We start from the raw sequence: 12,765 nt of genomic DNA on the forward strand, positions 1-12,765 counted from the left end.
GAAAAACAGGAATGGATTCCAAGGGCTTGTTTCTGTAACTATTGACAAAGAAGGGGTGGGAGTGGGAGGAGAGAGGAGGGGAGGCTCCCCACTCTAGGGCCCAGCCCGGAGCACAAATTCCAAGCCCCACCTAGGCTCAGAGGGAGAGGCCGTTGGGGTGGGGGCCAGGCAGGAAGGGGAAGAGGGAGGAAGATAGCTGAGCAGGCCTAGGAGACCAGGTACGAGGTCAGAACTGAACTGCCATCTTTCCTCCCCAGCTGACACCTGGGGCTTCTCCCCAGGGAGGCTCAGGCCCTGGAACAGCTGGACTGCTGGGTTTCACAAGCACCTTGGGAACTGCTCAAGGTCAAGGTAAGGAAACAAAAGCTTAACAGAAGAGCAGTGGCCAAAGCCGGCCTTAGAGCTTCCTCAGTTGTACCCAGGATCAGCCTGCCCAGCGTGCCTCAAAGTCCAGTGAAATCAATAGCTCTACGGGGACGCTAAGGAGCCCTCTTAGGCTGCATTCTTGGGATTACAAGACTCAGAGCTGGAGGACCATGTTGTTCAGCCATTTACAGCCATTTATAGATGAGGGTCACCATCCAAATTCAGGTGCTGCCTGATTTCCACTATCCCCGATGGTCCCACCATCCAGCGCCCTGGCCGGTGTATCTGGGTCCTGGCCGGTGTATGTGGGCCCTGGCTGGCGCAGTTCTCAGGACCACATATTTAGGAAGGGTGTGACTGAATCTAGGAAGGAACAAACTGAATTCACTGAGATAAGAGACATTAAAGACAGAAGGAAAATGGTGATAAAGCATTTATATAGAGCCTACTAGGTGCGAGAATTGTACCAAGCACTTTTACAAATATTATCCCATTTGATGCTCCCCAACAACCCTGTGAGGTATGTGCTATTAATATTATCCCCATTTTACAGTTAAAGAAACTGAGACAAAAGTTAAGGGATTTGCCCAAAGTCACTCAGCTAGTTAATATCTGAGGCTAGATTTGAACCCCAGGTCCAGCGCTCTATCCCCTGTGCTGCATCTTGGGGGTGGGGGGCAAGAAGGGCCTGACATTTGAGCAGAGTCAACAATGTGAGTACCCTTCTCAAAGGCTGAAGGCAGACATTGGGAGGCCGTTCGTTTTACAGATTTGGGAGGAGGACAGAAGGACAAAGCATGAAGTGAACCCCCTAGCTATCTGTAGTAGAGCTCAGTCTGAAGGCAGAGAACTGTACCCAGTGACCCTCCCAGGGGAGGAATGGTTTGCAGAATGGACATGGGGGTGGGGGTGGGGGTGGATGGAGAACTTCATAACTGAGGGGAGTTTGGGGGCAGCCTTTAATCCTATGGGGGGAGAGGGGTACGTGCATGGCACATACAAGGATGGGCACTTTCCTGTGAATGTGAGGCGGAAGTCAAGGCCCAGTGATTCACCTGGGCATGAAAAAACTGGCAGGACTTCTCCCTGATGACATCGTCTCCCCAACTTGGTTACTGGCACCAATGCCAGACAGGCCCTGGAAACAGGGGCCAACAGAGCAGAATGGAAGATGCCCTGCCTGCTGGGGTACAAAAGGTAGTGAGTGTGAAGTAAGCCCAGCTTTGCCATTAATCCTACGGCCTGGGTCTATTCAGTGCCCATGTATCTCTAGGCAGTTTTTCCCTCTATTATGAGGTCCCTTGGTTAGATCTACAAATGTCCTCTAGCATCCCATCCCCCTGTTCTATGGTTCCTTCCACCCCTAGCATCCCATCCCCTTGTTCTATGGTTCCTTCCACCTCTAGCATTCTATGCCTTATGTTCTATGGTTCCTTCCATCCCTAGCATCCCATCCCCTTGTTCTATGGTTCCTTCCACCTCTAACACTTTATGCCCCTTGTTCTATGGTTCCTTCCACCTCTAAAATTCTGTGCCCCTGTTCTATGGCTCCTTCCACCTCTAGCATTGTACCCCTGTTCTATGGTTCCTTCCACCTCTAACCTTCTATGCCCCTATTCTATGGTTCCTTCTACCAATGGCTCTGTATGTCCATGGCTACTTCTAATTTTGATGTTCTGTCTTCTATTCTCTAGGATTCCTCTCAGTTCTAACACTCTATGTCCTCAGATTTCAATGGATAATAGACAAACTTAGAAAACACTCTGATGACTATAAGGCATTCTACTAACACAGAAGATTACTTTAATGAATGGTCTGGTGCTATGGGCCAAGATACCCGGGTTTTTACATCCTGGATGTGGCATTAGGTCATTCACTAATATAACCTTGGGATAATCACATGACCTGCTTGGGCCTGTTGAGTTACCATGGGGCAGTGAAACGTACCAAATGTGGAAGTCAGAAGAAAACTGGAAGAAAAACAAGAAAACTTGAATCCTGCTTCTGACACTCATCAATTTGCTACCGAGTCTCAGTTTTCTCCTCTATAAAATGTCCATGGCTACATCTATAAAACTAATACTTGTAATAACAATCTTACCAGGTTGTTATGAGGATCAACTGAAATAATGTCTATAAAGCCCTTTGCAAATTTCAAAACTCTACATGAAAATCTATTATTTTCCTACAGATAAGGTGATTATTTGTCCACTCCCTAGAAATAATTATAAAGTCATTAAGTTTCTAAAACTCTTTCCAAATATTATTTGTTATCCTTATAATAACCCTGGGAAGTAGATGTTATTATTCTATTTTATAGAGGAGGAAATTGAGGCAGACAAGTTAAATGACTTGCAGAGTGTCACAGCACTAGTAAGTGTCTGAAACTGGATTTGAACTCACATTTTCCTGACTCCAGGACCAATGCTCAATCCACTGGGGCACCTAGTGGCCTACTGAGAGAACTGAGAGTACTGTTCAATCTATTAAATTGGATCAGTCATAGTAGACTTGATATGGAGAAATTTAACATCACCCCAAGCAAAGAATCAGAGATCATGAAAGAAAAAGGCCAGAAAGTATTCTAGAGCAATCTAAAGTTCTAAAATAAAAGGTTTCTGGAATATCAGAGCAAGAAGAGGTTTTAAAACGGACAAGGGGCCCAGCCAGTGGGGCCACCTAGCTGTCTGGTATTTGATGTTTTCTTAATAAATGTTTGTCTTGAGTTAATAAATGTTGACTTGAGTTTACTTTCTTTTTGAGAATCTGGTCCAGAATCACCTGGTCAGGAAGGTAGTGTCAAACCTCAATTGCCCTTGAAGCAACCCCCCCCCCCCCACACACACACACACACTTTGCCTTCCTCAAGGTCATTTGTTTGACCTCTGGCCTCCCTGTGAGGAAGGAATATACTAGCTTGGTGTCTATGAAGAAGGAAGCTAGAGCATATTTCCTCCTGTTTCTCCACTTTCTCCAAGGGTCAAAGGACCAGCAGCAGAAATCTGACTTCCTTAGAGTGAGAAAGGATGGAAGGAGGAATAGGAATGGGAAACAGCAGAAGCCTAAAAGACAAATTTTAACACCGAGAGTCACTGAGCTAACCATTTCTTCGAACCTCATTTTCCTCATCCAAGGAGGTTAAATTAAATTTCATTCTCTGAAATTCTTTCAAGCTTTAAATTCTATGGTACTATCACTTGACCACTCTGACCCTCAATGTTCTCTTCTAGAAATTGAAGATAATACAATAATAAAACAATAAATTGAATAATTTAGTAATAAAATAAAAATAGATTTGACGATAATAATAATAAAAATAGTATACCATCTCCCTCTCAGGACTGTTGTAAAGAACACTCCACAAACCTGGAAAGTATTACATGAGGTATATGATTGGGCAAGAGTCATGAGGTAGGGAAGAGTATGTCAGAGTAGCAATCAGAATTTCAGTAATGGTCTTACATTCCTATTTTTTTTTTCTGAGGCAATTGGGGTTAAGTGACTTGCCCAGGGTCACACAATTAGGAGGGGTTAAATGTCTGAGACCAGATTTGCACTCAGATCCCCCTGACTTCAGGGCTGGTATCCCACCTAACTGCCCCTTACATTCCAATTCTTAAAATATTTACTCTTGATTACATTGAGCTGAATGCCACCATAGGCCCCCACCCAGGTTGAAGCTCAGCTTCTTCAAACTGGGCCCTTTCCCTCTCCTCTTAAAGATATAAGAAGCTTTTGCATGTCTTAGGATTGGGATATCCACTGGACATTCCCCAGGGTGCCAGGTTTGCTACCATGTTATCAACTAAAAATACACTTTATTCCTCAACTTATGGCTTTGATTTATTTCAAGATTTGATACTTCCCAGGGACCTGGTTTAAGGTAATATAAGTTGATGTAAACAGCTGAGAGGCAAAGGCAGGGATGCAGAAATAGGCAACAGAATCAGATAGCAATGGAGAGAAATTGAGGTAGGCAGGATTGGACCAGGGAAAGAATTCAGTTCAGCATTCACTGCCTTCATTAAGTGCTTCCTTGTTGCAAAGCCCTGTACTAAGTGAAAGAATACACAGAGGAGACAGTACCTGCCTTCTAGGAGTTTCCAATGCTGTAGGCAGCTACAAGATTGTGCAAGGTTCAAATCTAGCCTCAGACTTTTACTAGCTGTGTGCTCCTGGGCAAGTCAGTTAATCCTGTCTGCTTCAGTTGAGGAATTTGTAAAATGAATTGGAAAAGGAAATGGCCAGCCACTTCAATAGCTTAGTCAAGAAAACTGAAGATTAAAAATACCGAACGACAAAGGAGACTATACACATAAACATATAAAGATAATTTCAAATTAGCCTTAGTTAAGTGTTTAAAAAAAAAAGGGGGGGTGGGATAAGGGGCTCAAAGAAGCATTAAAATTTAAGCTCCCCGAAGGCAAGAAATTTTGTTCCTCTTATTACTTAGCACTCAAATAGTAGGTAGTTATTAGTGATTAGATGGGTAGGGTGGTAGTTCTGGAGAGTAGGAGGCAGGAAGAGAATTTTTAGTTATTTGGACTTCTCTTAGGCCCACTTCTTTTTCTACAGCCTCTGGCTTCCTAATCTTATCAGCTCCCACAGGTCGGTCCAATTATCATCTCTAAGTAGATTCCTAAGTACTTCATTCCCAGGCCCCTTTTTCTCTCCAGAGCTCCAGTCCCACATCACCAGCTGCCTCTCTGAGATTTCAAACTCAAAATGTTCCAAACTACATTCTTGACCTTTTCTCCTAAACTCACTCTTCTTACCTTCTTTATTTCTGTGGAAAGCACAATCATCCTTCCAGTTATTTAACTTAGTAATAATATATATATAGCACCTACTATGTTCCAGGAACTGTGCTAAAGCACTTTGCAAAGATTATCCTATTTGATTCTCAAAACAATCCTGGGAGGTAGGTGCTCTCATTGCCCCCATTTTACAGGTGAGGAAACTGAGGCAGGGTGATTAGGGAATTTCTGAGGTCAGATCCGGCCTAGTTCCCAATCTCCTCTCCTCTTCACTATGGCCTTTACTATTGCCATCACTGTCTCCCTTCTCTGTCCCTTCCCCTACACACACACAAGTTCAGTTCCTAAATCTACTCGGTTCTACCAACCCAACAGCCAGCCACCGTCCTCTCCATTCACAGGGCCACCAACTTCATCTTTTCACTATTGCAATAATGCCCCAATCATTCCGTCTCCATCTCCAAACCATCCCTCACACAACTAGTAACATGGCACCCTAACGACTAGGTCTGACCATGGCATTCACTAGTTAAGTTGCTTAGGTGACTGACTACTAACTCTAGAATCAGGTACAAACTTTTCCATCTCAAAGGTCTTCAGTCTGACTTCAACCTATTTCTTTTTTTCTTTTTCTGTTATCTTGGCACTCTTCCCCATCCTATACTTGTGTAAGTATTTGTTAAATTTATTTCGTTTTTATTTATTACTTTTTTTCCCCCTGAGGCAACTGGGGTTAAGTGACTTGCCCAGGATCACACAGCTAGGGAGTGTTAAGTGTCTGAGGGCAGACTTGAACTCAGCTCCTCCAGACATCAGGGCTGGTGCTCTATGTACTCCACCACCGAGCTGCCCCCTCAATCTATTTCTTGAGACAGATTTCTCTTCATAAATTCTATCTTTCAACCAGACTGGCCTATACACTCTTCTCATAGATACAATGAAAAGGATTTGGTAAGAAGGAAGAACCAAGGCTCTCTGAAGGGGGAAATCTGGCTAACAGAAAAGTCAGTGTCTCGAGGGCACTAATAAAGGACTAACAAAAGCTTTCAGGGGAAATAATGCTTGCAGGGTATCCTTTATGCTTAATTTAAATAATCAACACTTTCTCCTAAAGCCTAGACAATCAACAAACCAACCAATCAAGCTCTTTTGCTGATCTCTTAAGTTTAAAAGCCCCTACTGAGCCTTTATAAGAGCTCGGACTCCCTCTCCATCCCATTTCTTTGTAATCTCCATCATTTAGCACAGTCCCTGACACATTGCTGTTGTAGGGTTCCTTCAGTCAGGTCCAACCTTTTGTGACACCATTTGGAGTTTTCTTGGCAAACATTTCTTTTTCCAGATCATTTTACACTTGAGGAAACTGGAAAATAAAGTTAAGTGACTTGCCCAACTGTCACATAGCTACTGAGAGTCTGGAGCCAGATTTGAACTCAGGAAAATGAGTCCTCCTTACTTCAGGTTGGGCATCCAGTCCACTGCACCACCAGACACATAGTAGGCACTTAAAAATGCTTGGTTGACTGTTCAAGATTCTAAAGGTTTTTGGATTTTTTCTTTGTCTTCCCTAACACTTAACAGATTGCCTAGTATAGTAAGAACTTAATGTGTGTAGACTGATTGGCTGGAGATCCAAGAACAAAATATCCAACTCAGGGGACTAATTGGATCTGAATATATTATTTTGTAAATCCTTTGCATAAAGGCTCTATTTGAAAATGTTGCTGAGAATGGGGACAGAAAAAAAAAAAAGAGGTCCAACGATGGAGAATAACCATACTCAGGGGGCAAAAAGAACATGAAAAATTAATAAATAGGGTTAGTGGCGCAGTGGAAAGAATGAGTTTGAATTCTTAGACTTGCAACTTATTAGCTTATTAGCAAGTCATTTACTCCTCAATTTTCTCATCTGTAAAATGGGGATAATATTGCTGACCTCCCAGGGTGGCTATGTGGAGCAAATGAGGTTAACATATGCAAAATGCTCTATGAACGTTAGCTATTATTAAAGATACAGTGTTACTGTAGCCATGGAGATGAAGCATACCAAGAAGAAAATTACCAAGAGAGGGAACCTGATGTAATAAAAGGATCACTGCACCTGAGCCAGAGAGAGCTGGGTACCAAGCCTGGAAACGAGCTCTGACGTTCTGATTTTTAGCTTCCAGAATGGGGATAATACCTTACAATACTGGAGGGTTCTGTCCAAAAAGTGTTTTGTAAAAACTTAACGATCTTATTATTTTAACCATTCGAGCCAGGGCTTTGAGGGCCACAGCGGGGAGGCCGTTTTATCCAAAAAGAAGCATCAGTTAGGAAGGATTGTCGCACAGCGGAGAGTCCGAAAGGCGATTTTGGTCCCTCTGTGGAGGGGGCCGAACCGAAGGGGGCGAGGGGGAGAGTGGATGAGGGCGGAGAGGTTTGGCCACGTGGAGGACGGAATGTGAGGACGCTCGGCTTTGTATTCTAGAGCCGAGGTCCCGGGAAGGAGCGTTGTTGGGGGAACTGCGGGGAGCCCGAAAGGTTCGCTCCGGCTGTGGAAGCCCGAGTCACGAGCCCCGGGAGGTTGGATAGCATTTGTGGTCCCGCTGTCAGCAGTTTCCGGACTTCCTCCCGGGGCACGGGCAGGGGATGAGGGCGGAATGGGCGCGCACGGGGCAGCAGCCCCGGTCGCGAACCTCAGAGGCACCGGACTCTTGGGCTGGGGAGGGGGCTGAGCAGCGCCGCAGGGAGGGGGCGGCTCCCCAGGTGTAAGAGCGAGTCCAGGAAAAGCGCGAGCCCAGTCTCCGCCCCCGTCCCGAGTCACAGCTCAGACTCCGGCAGCGTCGCCCAGCTCGGCCAGCCCTGCGCTGCCCGCCACCCAAACGGACCCCTCTCCCGTGAATGGCTCTATGCCACACTGGCCCTGGCAGCACCCCCACCCCCTCGGCTGTGACCTGTCCTCTGGTAGCGCTCCCACCTCCGCGGTCTGTACTGCCCCCACCGCGCCTGCCCCTGCCGCTCTCCCCACTGCCCTCTCCATCTGTCCCCCCTGACAGTATCCCCCCCGCGCCTGCCCCAGGTGCTGTCCCCGGCAGCGTCGCCCCTCCAGCTCTGCCCACGACCTGACTGCATCCCCCGCCTGGCCTGCCCCTGCCTCCCTGTCCCCTGGCGTGCTCCCGCCTCAGTGGCTCTCAGGTCCCCAGCAGTGACCCTCTGCTGCTCCTCTCCGGGACCTCCTTACCTGTGCGCGGAGATCCCAGCCCTCCAGCCTCCCTGGAGCGCGCTGGAGACACTTGGAGTCCCTCCTTCTCGATTAGGGGCCACCAGCCGCCAGGCCTGGAAGGAGAGGCCCGGGGGCCGGGCCGAGCCGCCTCACCCCACCCTCCCTCCTCCCCTGCCCTCCCCTTGGCCGGGGGTGGAGTCCTCCCGGTCCCTCCGCACCCTCCCCGTAGCTGGGGAAAGCACCCAAAGGAAAACGGCCTGGCCCGCCCCGCGAGCCGCAGTCTCTGGGCTGCTTCGTCCTTCCCTCGCTTTCGCTTTAATTCTCTCCGTCTCTGCCTCTCTCCTCCATCCTTTCCCCTTCTCCTCCTTTCTCCGTTCTCTCTCCTTTCTTACTCTCGTCCCCTACCCGAACACCCGCTCCCCCGCCCTTTCTTCCCTCTTTGCCTCAGTCCCTTCGCGGCTCTCCTGAGTCTCTCTTCCCCTTGGTTTCTCCCCTTGTGCTCGCTCATCTTCCCTCCCCGTCCCTATTATCTCTACATCTCGCCCTTCTGTCTGCCTGTCCCTCTCCCGCCCTCCCCACCTGCGCCCCTCACTCTGCTGTCCGTCTGTCGGTCTTAGCCGGCCGCTTCGCCCTCACCTACAAACACCTCCACGAGAGCCCGGAGCCTCGTCCTTCCGAGGCTGCCCCAGTCCTCCCATTTGGGTCACTGAACTTGCCACTTTGTTTGTTTCTCACGTGCAGTTTTCACGGACGGAATCCCACGGACGGAAACCCTGGCAGGCGACAGAGCCTGGACTTTTCCCTCCCCAGCCTGGCGCCTCTCTACCCGCCTTTCTATTCAGTAAAGAGTCCAGTCAGATTTTTTAAAATGTTTTACTTCTGTGCCAATGGGCAGTGATGTGTGAGCTGAATTAGAAAGCGAGAAAGCTTCCAAACTTGAGGAATAAAGAGAAGCTAGAAGTTTTGGGGGTGCTGGCCAAAAAGGAGCTGGAACGAGTAAGGCTGTCCACTGTCTACTGAGCATTAAGCCAGATCTATTTCCCAGGGATTACTTCTCCTTTCAGGGAAATGATCCAGAGAGATTTAAAACCCTTAGCCCAAGGGCTTTCTTTCCCCACTCTTAACTCTGCGCAGGTCCGAGTCTTCCGACCTTCTTGGCCCCTGAGCTTGCTTGGCTATGCAGACTCAGAGATCTGTTATACCCACTTTCTATCCTTTTCCTTCCCCTGCTGCTGCCATGGGTAACTAGACACCAGAAGCAGACACCTGCTTCTTCTTTCCACTGTCTACCACATGCTCTGTCCCCCCCACACACACGTACAATTTGGGGAGTTATTATTCACAAGATAATAGAGATTAGATAAAATCAGAAATAATGCATCTGGGGGAAGTGGCTTGTATAGAAGCAATTTAACCAGAGAAAAACTAAATGGGGCCTAAATTTATTATAATAAATAAACCAGCTTGCCTTGTAAGCCTGAACAGATAATCTCATACAGATGCAAATCACTATTTATTTAAAACAGATGCAAACGCTGTGGTGATTTATAACATCTAAACAATATTAAAGCATTACTGAATTCACTCTGGCTTTTGCCATTGTGTATTTTTTTTTTTAATTTGTGTATATAAATAGTATAACAACAATCAGAAAAGTTGGGGATATTAAAGAGAGGTACTCCTTCAGGGAGGTTGGGAACCATTTTCTTATTCTGTCCAGCTATGGTTCCTTGAGTCTAACTCAGCATATGATTCTCACCAGGCTGTGAGCATCTGGTTCCCTTTTGATGTTCTGTTTCCAGCCTCCTCCCTCCAAATTTTTAAATTTCTCTTTCTGAAACCCAAGGCGAACTCAGATGGGCTCTTCTGTGCCTGCCTGCCAGAGTGGGCTGACTGGCCATTCTGCTGTTGCTTTTCCTTTCTTGAAGAGGGCCATGACAGCAGGGAGGTGATGCCGAGACATGCAAAGGGAGTGGGTTTAAGGGAAGGGAGGCTGGGCAAGGTCACCTGCCTCACTTTCTCCTCCAAAGGTCCAAGGACCAAATAGAGGCTGCCTGGAGATGGCCCTGCCTGCAGTGAGAGACCTCGCCCTTTTTAAGTCTTTTAAAGACCTTCTTCAGCAGGTCTCAGTTTGACTAAGGCAATACCCATTGAGTGATAAGGCTGGGTAAGAAAGAAGGTCCATTTTACAATCCCAAGGATCACTGGTTATGGACTTTGTCCCAACCAATGAGAAGGGGGGAAAATACAAATGGCTGAATATTGTCTTCAGCTCATATTTGAGCTAAATGACCAAATATGAACCTGCTCATGATGTAATAGTGGTAAGTGGTACAGCGATGGAGACCTGAGACAGGAGTCAGGAAGACCTGAATTCAAATCCAGCCTTAGACACTAGCTGTGTGTGTGATGCTGGGCCAGTCACTTCATCCTTGGGTTGAATTCTCTACATTTGTGCATCTCGCATTTCTTTTGAGTTACTGGAATTCTGCCTTGCTCTTGGAGTGCAGCCCTTCTCCATGAGGGCACGCCACACTGAGCGGTCTTGTGCCAGCGTCTCCCATGTCACACAGAGTTCTTATGGGAGTCCTTCCTTCTATCGATCTTCCTGCCCACCATATGTCTGACGTTTGAACAACAGGACCAGCCCATTGGAGTTGCCCTCTCTGCTTCGCAGCTCAGTTCAACAAAGGACCTCATGAAGGGATGCTCCGAATCCCTAATAATAAAGAAAGTTCCATTGAAAATAACCCTGAGCTTTCACCTCGCGCCCTGCAAATGGACATAAATGACAGAAGATGGGCACAGGGCTGTTGGAGAGACCACAAACTAAAGTCTCAGCTATCTTCATGCTCTTGGGCTGTCATCCTAGATCCTGGTGCTACAGGGTAAAAATATTATTCTTTAAGGTCAGCCAAATCTAACTCGCAGGAAGCTTGGCTGCAGGGCCAAGTGTCCAGGGACTGAGGTCATAAATGTCCTATTCCTTGCTCGCCTGCAGAAAAGACTCGCAGGGCAGGCCCAAGAATGGGTTGGTAGTTGTGTAAGCCTGGGCATACTGGGTTAAGCATTAATTAAGAAGGCTTTTCTGGGAGAGGGTCAGAGTCTTTAGGAAGGGCCGCCTTCCACTTTAGTTTGTTTGCCTGACCCAGCTGCCAAAAGAGGTTATGTGACCATACAACCCGTGAACAAAGGATCCTGTTGTCCTCCCTCTTCATCCCCTCCCGCTGCTCATTCCTGCTAGCTAGCCTCCCTAGAGCAGTCTCCCTCCATGCCCCCCTCCCAATCTTACTGAACAAAAGCCCAGCCAGGCCTCTTGCCAGGTTAGGGGCAAGAGAGATCCAGAGAATGCCAGAGCTGGAAGGGACCTTAAGGATCATTTAATTCCACCCCCTCATTTTATAGAGAAGGCAGCTGAGCTCCAGAAGTGATGGGAAATGACCACGTAGCCAGGAATCTTAGAACCATAATGATTATTTACATTATTTCACTGAAGCCCTACAAAAGGGTTAGCATAATTATTGTCTCCATTTTATAGATGAGGAAACTAAGGCTCCAGGAACTTGTCACTTGCTCATCACAAGTTAGCAAGCATGAATTCAACATTGATTACAATAAAGAAGGCACTCGTGTGTAACAACTAATCAGTGTTTGAGGTTTTCTGACTCCAAATCAAAATGTGTATGCATTAGACCTCTCAGGTATAGAATGTCAGAGTTGAAATGGACTTTAGAATATAGATTGCAAACAAATAAATTTGAAAACACTTCAGAATTCTGATCAGCACAGTGGTAGTTACCATGATTCCAGAGAATCCCAGAGGAATGAAATGTTACCTATCTCCTGACAAGGATGTGATGGACTCAGGGTAGAACTGATCTGTATTTTTTTTATTATTATTATTACATGACCAATGCAGGAATTTGTTTTCCTTGACAATGCACATTTGTTACAAAGGTTTCATTCTTCTTTCTTTATTTAAACAAGAGAGATGTGGGAAGGAGAGAAAGTATTTTTTGTTAATTATCTAAAAATTAAATTTAAAAGGGATATGGAATGCCAGAATGGAGAGGTATCTTAATACAGGAGAGGTATCTAAACACAGAATACCAGCACTGGAAAGATTGTAGTATAAGATCACAGATCTTGAGTTGGAAGTGAACTCTGAAAGTCTCAGAACAGAGACAATCAGCGTGGTAAGAGAATATTGAGAACATCTAAGCCAGTTTTCCTGACCCTACTCCATCTCTACATATTCACTTTATAAAGAAGGAAACTGGGGCCAAGAGATGGGGAGGAATTTTTCTAAGAATATTAGAACCATAAAATTTCAAATGCCTTAAAATTCCTGGAGTCCCTTCTAATTTTAATCAGCCTGGAATTCAATGTTAACACTAGCTAATCCATAGAGTCAATAACCAAAAGGCATTATTTAAC

General features: G+C 46.2%; 1 protein-coding gene across 2 annotated transcripts in view; it reads right to left on the reverse strand.

The window, feature by feature from the left end:
* The window catches only part of ALS2CL (ALS2 C-terminal like), a 50,009-nt gene extending 41,483 nt beyond the window's left edge, over window positions 1–8,526 (reverse strand). The window contains exon 1 of one of the 2 annotated variants that reach the window (XM_023497999.2): window positions 8,347–8,526. The gene's annotated coding sequence lies outside the window, so the exon portion shown is untranslated. The remainder of the gene's footprint in view (window positions 1–8,346) is intronic. The other variant, XM_012543448.3, reaches the window with a different exon arrangement.
* Window positions 8,527–12,765: the final 4,239 nt, after the last annotated feature.

Source organism: Sarcophilus harrisii, chromosome 1, assembly GCF_902635505.1.
Source record: "Sarcophilus harrisii chromosome 1, mSarHar1.11, whole genome shotgun sequence".
Classification (NCBI taxonomy): domain Eukaryota; kingdom Metazoa; phylum Chordata; class Mammalia; order Dasyuromorphia; family Dasyuridae; genus Sarcophilus; species Sarcophilus harrisii.